General features: G+C 42.6%; 1 protein-coding gene across 1 annotated transcript in view; it reads left to right on the top strand.

Annotated features, from left to right (window-relative positions):
• Nucleotides 1-4954: 4954 nt before the first annotated feature.
• LOC124798610 (cytochrome P450 6k1-like) overlaps nucleotides 4955-14832 on the top strand; it is a 39949-nt gene continuing 30071 nt past the window's right edge. Inside the window, exon 1 of the mRNA XM_047262086.1 lies at nucleotides 4955-4976. The gene's annotated coding sequence lies outside the window, so the exon portion shown is untranslated. The remainder of the gene's footprint in view (nucleotides 4977-14832) is intronic.

Genomic DNA, 14832 nt, shown 5'->3' with positions numbered 1-14832 from the left:
TCGATTCTCAATCAATAAATCGGTAGGCGTTTTTGACGGTAAATTATTGGGGCCATATGTACTACCACAGAAACTAACTAGGGCTTATTATTACTGTTTTCTGAAGAAACTCCTCCCTATCTTACTAGAGGATGAGCCATGTCAGGACAGACTACAGATGTGGTTCATGCATGATGACGCACTAGCACGTTTTCTCTGCATTGTGTATCCGCACCTGATGAGGACGTCTGAAAAGTGGTAGACTGACCAAGAATGTCCCATACCTTGGTCTCCTCGTTCCCAGGACCTAAATCGACATGACGTCTGGTTATATAGAAACATGAAGCAATTGATCTATGCCACACCAATAAACGATGTGCTGGACCTACACTATCATGTCTTCCGTGCTTCTCAGTACATTCAGAACCAACCAGGGCGATTTCAAAGATTGCGTGAGTCCTTTCACTAAAGGGCAGAGATGAACAGACGTCAGGTTGAGCACCTCCTCTGAACAAGTAGTCATGTCAGAATGTACGCTTTGTAGGACCCATGATCATAAGACTTTTTTTCTTGTTTTGATGCGATCATCCCCTGAAATATTGAGTGGCTTTATAACACATCCTCCCCTCTCTGTGTGACTATTCCCTCATCTCATTTCTCTGTCTACCTCATCCTCCCACTTCTATCTATTCATCACCTCCCTCCATGCTCTCTGTGTCTTCATCTTCTCCTCCTCTCATTGCCCATCTCCTCTCCTCCTCTCTCTGACCATATCCTCCTCCTCCATCTGCCTGTATCCTCCTTCGCTCCATATGTCCATAGCCCCCTCCCCTCTCTCTCTCAATCCGCTCATCCACTCTTTCTTTTCCACCTTCCTATTACTCATCTATAACTTCCACCTGAGTCCTGCATCCCCTGCTGCTCCTGCTGCTCCCCACTCTCTCTGGTCGTTTCCTCCATCCTGTCTCTCTGTACATCTCCTCCTCCCCTCTCTCTCCTCTCATCCCCTCCTCCTCCACACACTGATCATCTCCTCCTCCCCACTATCTTTGTCCATCTCTTCCTGTCCCCTCCATTTGTCTCCCCTTTCCGCACCCCTCTCTCTGTCCATCTCAATCCTTCCCCCAGCTTCCTCATCCATATGTGAATCCGTGTAAAACAGGTGGATATAGCAAGTAGACATTAATTCCAACACAATGTGCCCGTCATTCAGGGCAGCCTACACATCAGGGGCTGAAATACCACTGTTTTTCCTACATCAGCTAAGAGGCTCTAACCCCCAAATTGCTGATACACGTGAGGTCAATCTGTGTGGTTGGTTGAAGTAGATCCAGGGGTTTTGGAGAAGATCCTGGATATACACACACATGCCGATTTATATATATACTACCCATTTCTCTGCAGCTTCGCCCAGATATAAGTTCGACACATGCTCTTATGCAGGTCATCCTGCATGTTGGAGCTTGGAAAACTGTCTTTGGTCCTGACATGTAAGCTGCCCTGCAAAGCAGGTTGATTCACCAGGACGAGACTGTTCCCACATAACAAGAGTGTGAAGCAGGGAAACCTATAGGCCAGGGATTGAAAAAAAGCACATTGTCCACACCTTCAGTCCTATTGGAGCTAGCAGGTTATAAACACAGTGCTGATACTCGTGATGCCTGCTGTTTCTGTGCTAAATTTGGGTAACTTTGCTCTACAGTTTTGGAGTTTTGGATGACATGCCAGACATACACACATACAGTCTGCTTTTTATATATATATATATATATATATATATATATATATATATATATATATATATATATATATATATATATATGTGGTAACAAACGTATGGGTTGGAAGAATGGAAGAATATGTTATTCCACGAGCAAGAGTGACCAGCCAGTGGCGTTGTGGCGCTGCTCCTTAGAGCCTAGATTGCAGATGTGTTGGTTCTGTGATGTCCAACATTTCTCAATGAAGTCACCAGTTGATCACCTAAATCTCTTCTGGGGGTAAGGTATTTTGGCTACATGGTACAGTTCAGAGATTAGTACCTAGCATTTGTTCAATGACAATGGATCTTTCGCTGTTTTGAGTGCATCACATGTTAGTTCATTATTAGTTGAGGGAAACTCTATGAATCTTGATTAATCCAAGTACAGGTTCTCTGGCCTTGTTAAGAATGTAGCACCTCCTGCAACAGGGAAGTGTGGGGTACAAGGTTATTCTTTCCCGTCAAGCTAAAAATTATTCTGGGTTTTCTGAAATAGCCACAGTGATAATTTATTCTATTTTTGGCTCATTACCTTGAGGTCTGAGACATCCAGTTGAGCAGATGTGGCCAATTTTGAGCATACCCCCAAAATTTTCCATTTGTATCGTCACTCGTACTAAATGTCAGATTCTGTTAGCAAAGCTAGTATTCACAGGGCTCAAAACGAAAGTGCTGCTGTTTTTAGGGTGATGATTTCTCAGCCTCTAAACATGTTCTCAGAAGCCAGTCTCTCCGACTTTACTTTATCGACAGCCTGATGACTTCATGGTGGACAGCATCAGCAAGGGATATCACATATGAACTACATAACTACACAAGAAAATATCAGCGCTCCATGCTCTCTCCAGATTCATTTAAAATGTTTAGTGATCTTATAAATTTCGTTGCTCTGTTTTCAGGTGTAATAATCAAGTTCATTTCACGTCAAAGTAAGCCCAGAAATAGTACAGATGCATCTAAGTTTAAAGCAGTGCCCCCAATTTGGGACTCTCTTGGTGGAAGATTTAGTATGAATGTTTAAAATTTACACAAAACATTTGCTAAAACGAGAAACGAAACAAATGTCCCAGTTTTTTCATGGTCAGCTACTATTGCAGCATTGCTGTAGTATGCCTGGAACTGTATTAATCAACTAAAAATCATTTTTGAGCAAAGAACAGTTTGTTGTGGATTAAATGTCGTTTGTAGCACAGTGCAAATCAAAATACACTTAAAATGTTCCTTTTTGAGAGCCTCTTCCTATGAATAAATTTGTCAGCAATACGACAGACATCACTTGACACGGAATTCTGTGTGAAGGCATTTTCTCTAGTGTGAAAATAAGTTTCTCAATCAGTTTAAGTGTTTGGCTGGTATTGTGATGTTTTGACTGATACTGTGATGATGGTTCATCCCCGAAACGTATAAATAAAACAAGTTTTAACAACAAGTGGACTATTTTTATTAACGGCCAATAATAAGTTCTCGGTATTGATTTTGTGCTCGCAGGCCTCCTGCAAGTTGAGTTGAAACATGATATGTAACTTAGATTAGCATTAGGCGTATAGGATAACATTATTTTCTTTCGGCTTTGTAGTGAACTGTTTCCAGATAACACCACTAGTTCAAATAATATTACACTTCACACGTTCATTCTCGTTCCGTAAATATCTAACAATAAGATTTAGCCTAAAGTGCAATAAATAGCTCCCTTCATTCACAGACCAAATTAACAGGTTACAGAATGCTGTGGGGCATTATGAGAGAGTGAACGTACATAGCGATGTTATTTGAACCTGTAACGTCTGCACTGAACCAGCATTTATGCAAAAAGTGTAAATAACATGAGAAAGAAACTACTAGGAGATATCCAAAAGTTCTCGAAATATATCAGTTAAAATCATTACGTCTTCCACAGATTTTATCCTCTACGATCACTTCTCAGAAGTTTTCTGGAATCAAATACACGATTCCCATCACTTCTGGAACTTTTCTATTGAAAATATTTCCTTGTTACGAAGTCTTCCTCAAACGTCTTAGAACAACGATATAATTCTTTATTCCAGTCACTCTTGATATTCTGTGCTCAGCCGAGGGGAAGATGGATTCTTCCATTGCGGCTTAGTTTCAGGGCCATAGCCAGCTTTCATCACCAGTGACAACATTTGAATGAAATATTAGATCGTCTTGGAACAGTTGTTTTAGCTCTATGCTGGCTTTCACTCGATGTTTCTTCTTGTTGTCTGAAAGCTTTCGTGGCACAATCTTCGCCACAGTCCTTCTCATATTCAATTATTCTGCAGAATACCTTCAAAATTACCCTAATATATTTGCCAGGTGTTCTAGCGGTCAACGATCCTGAAGAATTAGATTCCTTCAGTAGTGAACATTTTCCCATGTGATACCAACTGATGGGCGACCGGAATGATCATCATCTTCAGCCGGTATCCACTCTTTTTTGAAATGCTTATACACGTTGTACGTCTGTGCCTGACTTACATTTTTCCCTTCAAGTGCTTACTTGAACATTTAGTGCTTTTTTGCACAATTTTTCCAAACTTAAAATAAATCTGCACAGACACGCTGATCTTTCAGGTCAGACATCGCAGTCACAAGGTATCTAACGATTCAGCTCGCACCCATTTGCCTCACATGTTCAGTAAGGATGAATGGGAAGACACCTAAGACAATTTCTTGTAATCGTAACCACCTGCACGCAAAATTCATACGACGGGAATTTTTTGATACCACGTCGTACCTGTTGACGTTATACGCAAGAAGGCGGTAAATTTCACAACACTTGATCTCTATATAATCTAACGTTTTTTTACACAGTTTCCCGTTTAACGTTCGTCACAAAGTTCTGAGATGCCCATTTTCATTTCAGTAAAGATCCTTGTATTATTATCGGAAGCTGTGCCTCGCAATGTACATTACATAATGGAATAAGCTACTGGGAATACTTTAGAGAACTTTCATAGCTACTTTTCCTTTATAGCGTAAGTTCGGTGTCATGAGACGTACTAAAAGATCTCCAGACGCAGGAGTTATTCGTGCAACGAATTCAAAGCTTGCAAATTGCAAATTAAGTCAACTACTTTCATCAGTCTGATGTACTTTACTTACTACCCAAGTAGTTGCTTTTTGACAAGTCACATCCTGTTCAACGTCTGACCTTGGGATGCATACATATAAGATAAGCTGCGTGCAGAATTTCCCGCAGTGTCATCCACGCCAGACTCGAAGAGAGCCAGAGGCAAGTACTTCTCTGTGGTATTCTTACCAATTTGTTGCCCTGCGCTTGTCACATGTAGTAAACACATACACACACTATTGTACATACCTGCTTAACCCAAAGGATATTTGAAGCGTTATCTTGTATTGCCAACTGGCACGGAAGTGGAAAAAAATCTTCTTTCGGCGAGTGATCATTACATTACGTCATAGAATATTACATTTTTAGTTCAATTGCTTGTATTTAAAAATTTCAGTTATTTTGTCAGTGTTAGATACCGAAATCATACGTACTGCAGAAACTTTCAAAATAACGAAATCCGTAATGTACCCCTTACTACAACTCTTTTATTTATTTATTCACTGGAAAGAAATATATACACAGATTCTGAACTGTTCCAAATTATAGGTTTGAATTTTCTAGTGCTGGATAAGATTTCTGTACGATCATTATGGAATCCCTGCAAGGAGATGCGCACGGACTCGGGCAACAATGGTATTACTTGCATGTTTCGTTCCCGCAACGGCGGTCCCAAACAGACGCGTCTCCGCAATGCTTCCACACTCCCTGATTTTACTCAGTGTCTGATAGTGTAGGCTATACACTAACTTTTCATCCAGCTCCTTCTGCCTCGCTTGCTTCTGAGAAAGCTGACACAAAATTTAACTCAAAGTTTCGTGAGTTTCAGTAAGACAGAACCCTGGATCTGTATCTGCACTTGTTGATAATTCGTTACTGACAAGGCTACATGTTAAAAACTGCCAAGAATTTGTTTATACAGGAAGAATACACCGAAAGAAATACTACGTCATTTTAGCTGCTAAGACACATTGTAAGCATTTGTAAAAAAAAAAGACAGTATTTGCCAAAGTCGTAGCTCGTCAGGTGGCTAGAGAAATTTATACCCTTGCCAAAACTGCCGCAGGCAGCCCATACGCAATATGGCGGACACGTATACTTTGTCGATGGCACGTCGGCAAACAGTAACACGGACAACGCAATCACAATTTGTAAAGCAAATTTCATTTTCCGTCGATGTTCTCAGTTACTTTTAACTCAAATCTGCAACTCATTTAATATCCCTAATGATTACCAATTGTCTTCGCGATATCGCTAAGTGTGAACAATGGAGATAAAACTAAATTAATTTTCTTTGTGATTTCTTCATACGCGCACGTAAGTCATTGTGCTGGTTCTAGAGTTTCACAGTAATGTGAAACTCAGTTAACGTTTTCAGCCTTGTAAAGATGAGATATGAAGAGTGTGTTGCACCATCGAAATTGCCTGCTCCTCCTGAGGACCAACATATGTGTTACTTATTGGTTAATTTCTTGAACATCATTCGAATCATGTCGCAATCTCGTGAGAGATTGTGGCAGCATTAGTGGATTCGAAAAATAGCTTGGTCGATTGCGTGAACTGTGGTTCGAACGATGGTTGTTGTGCTAATTAAAGTCCAGAACGAAAACAAGGTAACTTCCAAGCACAAAGCGCACATGTACAGAAACAGCTTTCGTTGAGAAAGAATAGGATATAAATTCTTAATTAAACAAAAGAGGGAGAAAAAGTTTGTACATGAGCAGTGTGCAAAGCCGGTTTCGTTTCGTAAAATCTGAACATGATTTGGTGATTTACACCAAGTACGAGATATGCGCCAAAATGAAACTCACAGAACTGCGAAAGAAAAATTACTTGAAAGAATTAGAACTGCTCATGGGATTCAATGCACTGTTTCCAAGTGAGGTCTAGGAGACTGTGCGTCCTGCAAGTGAGATGAACATTAATCACTTCCTGACTTTTTCGACCTAGTTAAACAAATTCAGCAAACTATACAGAAAAGGAAGCCGCAAAGTTACGAAGTTTACCTCAATTAAATGTGTAGAAGAGACGTCATTAATGGGTAATTCTTTAGAGAAACTCATAGTTAACGTAGAGACAAACCTTCTCGATACCCCCAAAATGAACGTGTATTTAGCCAGTCAGTCAGGTTTCATGCAAGAACCGCCTACAAAACGCACTTGATCATTTCGAGCGGAAAAGGCAGAGTCGCTTTGTAGGCGATGAAAGCTGTGGCACATTCGTATACCACAATGCCAGTTATAAGTATCAATGGATTACTGTTTCCGCAACTTTAAATTTTTCTTCCGCAACCTCAGAGCAAATTATGACCAAAAATTTAAAAAATTACTGTTTAATTGTAAAAATCTTGTAATCGACGTAGTAAAAGCAGGAAAACTGGGAGAGATTAAGCTTCAATATTATATGCGCTACACCTTCTTACCAGTTGCAGACAATAATTTGCTTTTGTTGGACTCTTGGCCTGGACGTAATAAAACCTCTGTCTTTAGGAAGATGACGAGAAGATTTTTAATACAATTTGGATACCAACCAGAACTAATAGTGTAATCTAAAGATTTTTATACAGTGTGAAGCCTTTTCTAGAAAATTGTCAGTTAATAAAATTTCCGACAGTTCCTTGTCATTTCAGGTTTATCAGCCGATCGGAATTGCTAAACTTGAGACATTTGTGCATTGTCAGTTTGCATCACCACGTTTTATGAATTTGAGGAAATATGCCTCGTACGCACCATAATATGCAGAACAACAGTCATGACGATTTCTTCCTCCATCCCAATTTTGCCTAAATAAAAGTGGTAATTACCGTGAAGTCCATTAATTTTTCGTTTATCATGTGTGCCTGGTGTATGGAAAATTCTTGTTTCCGACATCAAAGAGACACTTCACATTTTTTGTGACAACTACAACGAATAAACTAGGTTCCTTAAAAATTATCATTACAACTGTGCTACAAGAACTGTTATCAAACATTTCATGTCTACAATTTAAAGACCCGATTGATGCAAGTTGTTCAAAACATCTGCATCTACATCTACGTGATTACTCAGCTACTCACAATAAAGTGCCTGGCAGAGGGTTCAATGAACCACCTTCAAGCTGTCTCTCTACCATTCCACTCTAGAACGGCGTGGGAAAAACGGGCACTTAAATTTTTCTGTGCGAGCCCTTATTTCTCCTTATGTAGGTAGGTGTCAACAGAATGTTTTCGCATTCGGAAGAGAAAACAGGTGTTTGAAATTTCATGAGAAGATCCCGTCGCAACAAAAAACGCTTTTGTTTTAATGATTGCCACTCCAATTCACGCATCATGTCTGTGGCACTATTTCCCCTATTTCGCGATAGTACAAAACGAGCCACCCTTCTTAGAACTTTTTCGACGTCATCCGTCAGTCCCCCTGATGCGGATCCCACACCGTACAGCAATACTCCATAATAGGGCGGACAAGCGTGATGTAAGCAGTCTCTTTAGTAGACTTATTGCACCTTATAAGTGTTCCGCCAATGAATCGCCGTCTTTGGCTTGCTCTACCCACAACATTATCTATGTGATCGTTCTAATTTAGGTTATTTCCAACTGTAATCCCTAAGTATTTAGTTGAATTTACAGCTTTCAGATTTGTGTGACTTACCGCGTAATCGAAATTTAGCGGATTTCTTGTAGTACTCATGTGAATAACTTCACATTTTTCTTTATTCAGGGTCAGCTGTCACTTTTCGCACCATAAAGATATCTTATCTAAATCATTTTGCAATCTGGTGCCTTTACAAAACAGTAAATGACAGCATCATCTTCAAATAATCTAAGATGGCTACTCAGATTGGCCCTTATGTCGTTAATATAGATCAGAAAAGGTAGAGGGCCCATAATAATTCATTGGGGAACGGCGGATATTACTTACGTTTTACTCGATGACTTTCCGTCTATTACTACGAACTGTGACCTCTCTGACAGGAAGTCACGAATCCAGTCGCACAACTGAGGCGATATTTCATAGGCATGCAGTTTGGTGAGAAGACGCTTGTGAGGAACGGTGTCGAAAACCTTCTGGAAATCTAAAAATATGGAATCAATTTGACATCACCTGTCGATAGCACTCATTACATCATGAGTATAAAGAGCTAGTTGTGTTTCCCAAGAACGATGTTTTCTAAATCCGTGCTGACTATGTGTCAATAAATCGTTTTCTTCGAGTTAATTCATAATGCTCGAACACAGTATATGTTCCAAAACCCTACTGCACATCGACGTTAGTGATATGGGCCTGTAAATCAACGGATTACTCCTATTTCCCTTTCTGGGTATTAGAGGGACTAGAGCAATTTTCCAGTTTTTAGGTACGGATCTTTCTGTGAGCGAGCGGTTGTATATAACTGATGAATATGGAGCTATTGTATCAGCATATTCTGAAAGGAACCTGACTGGTATACAGTCTTGACCGGAGGACTTGCCTTTATTAAGTGATTTAAGCTGCTTTGCTACACCGAGGATATCAACTTCTATGTTTCTCGTCTTGGCAGTTGTTCTTGAATGAACTTCAGAAATATTTACTTCTCTTCTTCGGTGAAGAAATTTCGGAAAACAGTGTCGAATAACTCTGCTTTAGTGGCACTGTCATCAGTGACTTCACCGTTATTATTGCGCAGTGAAGGAATTGATTGCGTCTTGCCATTGGTGTGCTTTATGTATGACCACAATCTCTTTGGGTTTTCTGCCAGTTTCCGAGACAGAAATTATTAAAAGCATCTCGCATTGAAGTACACGCTATATTACGAAATTTGCCAGTCTTGTGGATTTTGCGTTCTTTTAAGTTTGGCATGCTTTTTTCGTTTCTTCTGCAACAGCAATCTGACCCGTTTTGTGTACCATGGGGGATCAGTAACATCACTTATTAATTTATATGGTATATATCTCTCAAGTGCCGATGATACTATCTCTTTGAAAACATTCCACAACTTTTCTACACTTACATGATCAGATCGGAAGGAGTGAAGACTGTCTCTTAAAAAGGCGTTTAGAGCATTTTTATCAGGTTTTTTAAATAGATGTACTTTGCGTCCTTTTTCACGGTTGTAGATGTTACGGTAGTCAGCCTAGCAGCAATTGCCTCGTGGTCGCTAATCCCTGTATTCGCCCCTCATAATACTCCCTATTTGTCCAGGATTATTTGTGCTAAGAGGTCGAGTATGCTTTCGCAACCATTTACGCTTCGAGTGGGCTCATGAACTAATTGTTCAAAATAGTTTTCTGAGAAAGCATTCAGTACAATTTCGGATGACGTTTTATGGTTGCCGCTGGCTTTAAAAGTATAATTTTTCTAGTATATTGAGGGAAGATTGAAGTCACCACCGACTATAATTTTATGAGTGGGGTACCTATTTGAAATGAGACTCAAGTTTTCTTTGAACTGTTCAACAACTACACTCCTGGAAATTGAAATAAGAACACCGTGAATTCATTGTCCCAGGAAGGGGAAACTTTATTGACACATTCCTGGGGTCAGATACATCACATGATCACACTGACAGAACCACAGGCACATAGACACAGGCAACAGAGCATGCACAATGTCGGCACTAGTACAGTGTATATCCACCTTTCGCAGCAATGCAGGCTGCTATTCTCCCATGGAGACGATCGTAGAGATGCTGGATGTAGTCCTGTGGAACGGCTTGCCATGCCATTTCCACCTGGCGCCTCAGTTGGACCAGCGTTCGTGCTGGACGTGCAGACCGCGTGAGACGACGCTTCATCCAGTCCCAAACATGCTCAATGGGGGACAGATCCGGAGTTCTTGCTGGCCAGGGTAGTTGACTTACACCTTCTAGAGCACGTTGGGTGGCACGGGATACATGCGGACGTGCATTGTCCTGTTGGAACAGCAAGTTCCCTTGCCGGTCTAGGAATGGTAGAACGATGGGTTCGATGACGGTTTGGATGTACCGTGCACTATTCAGTGTCCCCTCGACGATCACCAGTGGTGTACGGCCAGTGTAGGAGATCGCTCCCCACACCATGATGCCGGGTGTTGGCCCTGTGTGCCTCGGTCGTATGCAGTCCTGATTGTGGCGCTCACCTGCACGGCGCCAAACACGCATACGACCATCATTGGCACCAAGGCAGAAGCGACTCTCATCGCTGAAGACGACACGTCTCCATTCGTCCCTCCATTCACGCCTGTCGCGACACCACTGGAGGCGGGCTGCACGATGTTGGGGCGTGAGCGGAAGACGGCCTAACGGTGTGCGGGACCGTAGCCCAGCTTCATGGAGACGGTTGCGAATGGTCCTCACCGATACCCCAGGAGCAACAGTGTCCCTAATTTGCTGGGAAGTGGCGGTGCGGTCCCCTACGGCACTGCGTAGGATCCTACGGTCTTGGCGTGCATCCGTGCGTCGCTGCGGTCCGGTCCCAGGTCGACGGGCACGTGCACCTTCCGCCGACCACTGGCGACAACATCGATGTACTGTGGAGACCTCACGCCCCACGTGTTGAGCAATTCGGCGGTACGTCCACCCGGCCTCCCGCATGCCCACTATACGCCCTCGCTCAAAGTCCGTCAACTGCACATACGGTTCACGTCCACGCTGTCGCGGCATGCTACCAGTGTTAACGACTGCGATGGAGCTCCGTATGCCACGGCAAACTGGCTGACACTGACGGCGGCGGTGCACAAATGCTGCGCAGCTAGCGCCATTCGACGGCCAACACCGCGGTTCCTGGTGTGTCCGCTGTGCCGTGCGTGTGATCATTGCTTGTACAGCCCTCTCGCAGTGTCCGGAGCAAGTATGGTGGGTCTGACACACCGGTGTCAATGTGTTCTTTTTTCCATTTCCAGGAGTGTATATCTTCTGAGTCGGGCGGTCGGTAAAACGACCCAATTAATAGTTTAATCCGATTGTCAAGTATAACCTCTACCCATACCATTTCGCAGGTACTGTCTACTTCAATTTCACTACATGGCAAACTACTTCTGACAGCAATAAATACTCCACCACCAACTGTATTTAATCTATCCTATCTGAACACTGTTAGGTCGTCTGAAAAAATTTCGGCTGAACTTATTTCCGGCTTTAGCCAGCTTTCCGTATCTATAACTATTTGAGCTTCAGTGCTTTCTATTACGGCTTCGAGGTCTAGTTCTTTCCCATCACTGCTACGACAATTTACAACAACAATACCGATCGTTTCTATAAATACCCTACTGTGTTTTACCTGCCCCTTTTTATAAGAACGCCACTTCTGTGGTTTCCTGAGACCCTCTAACCTAAAAAACCACCCAGTCCCTTCCACACAGTCCCCCGCTACCCGTATAGCGGCTTCCTGTGTGCAATGGACTCCTGATCTATTAAGCAGAACCTGGAAAGTCACCACCCTATAGCGCAAGTCAAGGAATCTGCAGCTTACACGGTCACAGAATCGTCTGAGCCTCTGATTCAGGCCCTCCCCTCGGTTCAGCACCAAAGGACCACAGTCGGTTCTGTCGACGATGCTGCTGATGGTGAGTTCAGCCTGAATCTCGGAAGCGAGACTGGCAGTCTTTACCATTCTTCTAGCCGCCCGAAACCGGAGAGAATCTCCTCCGATCCAAAGTGACACACGTCATTGGTACTGACATGGACTACCACCTGCAACTGACTGCGCCCTGTACTCTTCGTGGCATCTGCAAGCACCCTTTCCACATCCAGAATGACTCCCCCTGGTATGCTGACGGAGTGCACACTGGCTTCCTTCCCATTTGTAGCCATGTTCCTAAGGGGCCCCATTATGTGCCTAGCATTGGAGCTCCCAACCACCAGAAAACCCACCCTCTGTGAATTGCCAGACCTTGTAGGCCGAGACGCTTCCTCTGTAACAGGGTGGACGACTGCATCCAGCCCGGAGACTACATCAGCCACACATAACGCCAGAAACCTGTTTGTCTAAAAACCAGAGAGGTCCTACGATTGACCCCTCCGAAAGTCTTTCACTGCCTGCCAGACTTCGAAATGATCTCCCACTCGACCACAGGTCAGGCATCAACATCAGTGCAGGCAGTACCTGGGGCAGCCACAGCAATGGACCGATCGGCGCACATGTGGGACGTGCTCAATGTCCCTCACATCCCTGTGTCCGAAGCCCACACAGATTCCCCTTGGGAGCCGCCTCAAGCTGTGTGACAGAAGCCAACACAGCCTGGAGCTGTGAGCGAAGGATCAACAGCTCAGTTCGCATCTGTACACGGCAGTCACAGTTCCTATCCATTACTGAATTCGCTCCTCATTGAAGCTCGTAAAAACATGTAATAAACTGACAGTGTACTCGCCTTATCAGCAGCAGGAACTCGTGGTGCTCTCTCACTGACGGTCTAACCGACACTGAGCTGTTCTGACCAAAACAAACAAAAGTCTGTACGATACGTGGGTCGATACAAGGGTCGATAACAACGGCGGTACTCTACGCTATACTTTATTAAAATAAAAGGTTGTGCCTAGTAAGTACTCAAACACGCAAGAAATCATCAATGATTCGAGGCAGTTTTGCTTTGAGTAAGTGCTTAAAATTCGTATGTGAGCGCTTTGGACTTCGCGTTACGCGGTGCTACGTTCAGCTGGCACAGCTACCCCTGTTTATTTGCCGATTTTCGCGCTCTGCAGGAAGCAGTTTACAAACCACTGTTATAAGCGGCCCTTCGTGTGGCAAATATGAGTAACTTTATACCATTCTTTATAAACACTTGCACTGCACCTTAGCAGCTAAAATTTCGATTGTGCATTTCTTTCAAGGTATTTTTCCTATGTGTAGGTTTGTGAGCTTGTTATGCAATTTTATGTGTCAAATACACCTATTTTGAGAACTACTACAAGGGGCGATGAAAGCGTTTCCGTTCAAAGACTGTAGAGTCCAGAATCGACGTACTGTCAGGCAAAATCGTCGTAAGCATTGAGGGAGGCATGCCATCGACGCGTCATATCGTGAAACACTGTGTTCTGCTGTGTGAAGAAGTCCGTATAGGCCTGCTACACAGTCGCCGGTTCAAAGCGACAGCTGCGGTACGCCCATACACGTGCTTTGCGGTCGAAGAAAGCGTGTATCCTGCAAATTACGTGTCTCGCTTGCTTATGTAGAATTTTTCGCTTACCATCGGTGATGACAGCTCGCAACAAGTGGAATAAAAATTCATAAATTAATTCCCTACGATTACTTTAAATGTTAGCATTGGCTACGACATTCACAGCAAAATCCACAAAGTAACAGCATGTGGAAAGAAAAGCAGAGAGCGCGTCCCCTACTAAGTATGCAGTTAAGCGTTGCTGTCGAGGCCATATTGAAACCGTGGATACGCGAAACAACAGCAGCTTACTACTGCGGCTCGAAAGGACGTTCTTACGGTACGGAAGTAATCTAGTCAGCTAATTGAAGACTATTATGGAAGGAAACGCTAATGCAACAAGTTGTGATAAATCTGTAAATTGAAACATCTCATATACTCTTAAGCTTATAAATTAATTACTATTCAAATGTGCAAACTATGAAGTTCCACTGCTTTTAGCTTCAGATAACAATGAATCTACTTTGTTTTGTAAATGTCAGTTTTCTCTTGCAGCAATTACATTTTAGTTCTTAAGTTTTCCTTTCTGGAACTTTGAGCCGATGAATCAACTTCACTTCAAACAGAAACAGCAGTTATGGGACATACTGCAGGAGATTCATTTTTTATATCCAAGCAGGAACAATATACTCTCTAGGTTTTTGTCCAGAAGTACCATCTCCTCATTTTCAAAAATCTTTGTACATTACCAAGAAACACCCCAAAAATTGGTTTTTGGGTGCCAAAACAGAGTATCGGATTCCAAGACGGTTATGCACAGAAAATGACTGACATTTTTACGATAAATTCCTAAGATCCCAAGCTGAACAACCTTGAAAATTTTCTTGTCTTACTTAGCTGTTTCAGAGACTCAAATGTTCCATGTTACTGCACTCGTACACTAAAATACGCCCGTTAAATCCGATGTCAGGCGATAAAGTAGTTTATAA

Source organism: Schistocerca piceifrons, chromosome 5 (assembly GCF_021461385.2).
Source record: "Schistocerca piceifrons isolate TAMUIC-IGC-003096 chromosome 5, iqSchPice1.1, whole genome shotgun sequence".
In the NCBI taxonomy this organism is placed as follows: Eukaryota; Metazoa; Arthropoda; class Insecta; order Orthoptera; family Acrididae; genus Schistocerca; species Schistocerca piceifrons.
The sequence above is the reverse complement of the archived record's forward strand: the minus strand, read 5'-3'. Positions and strand labels throughout refer to the sequence as shown.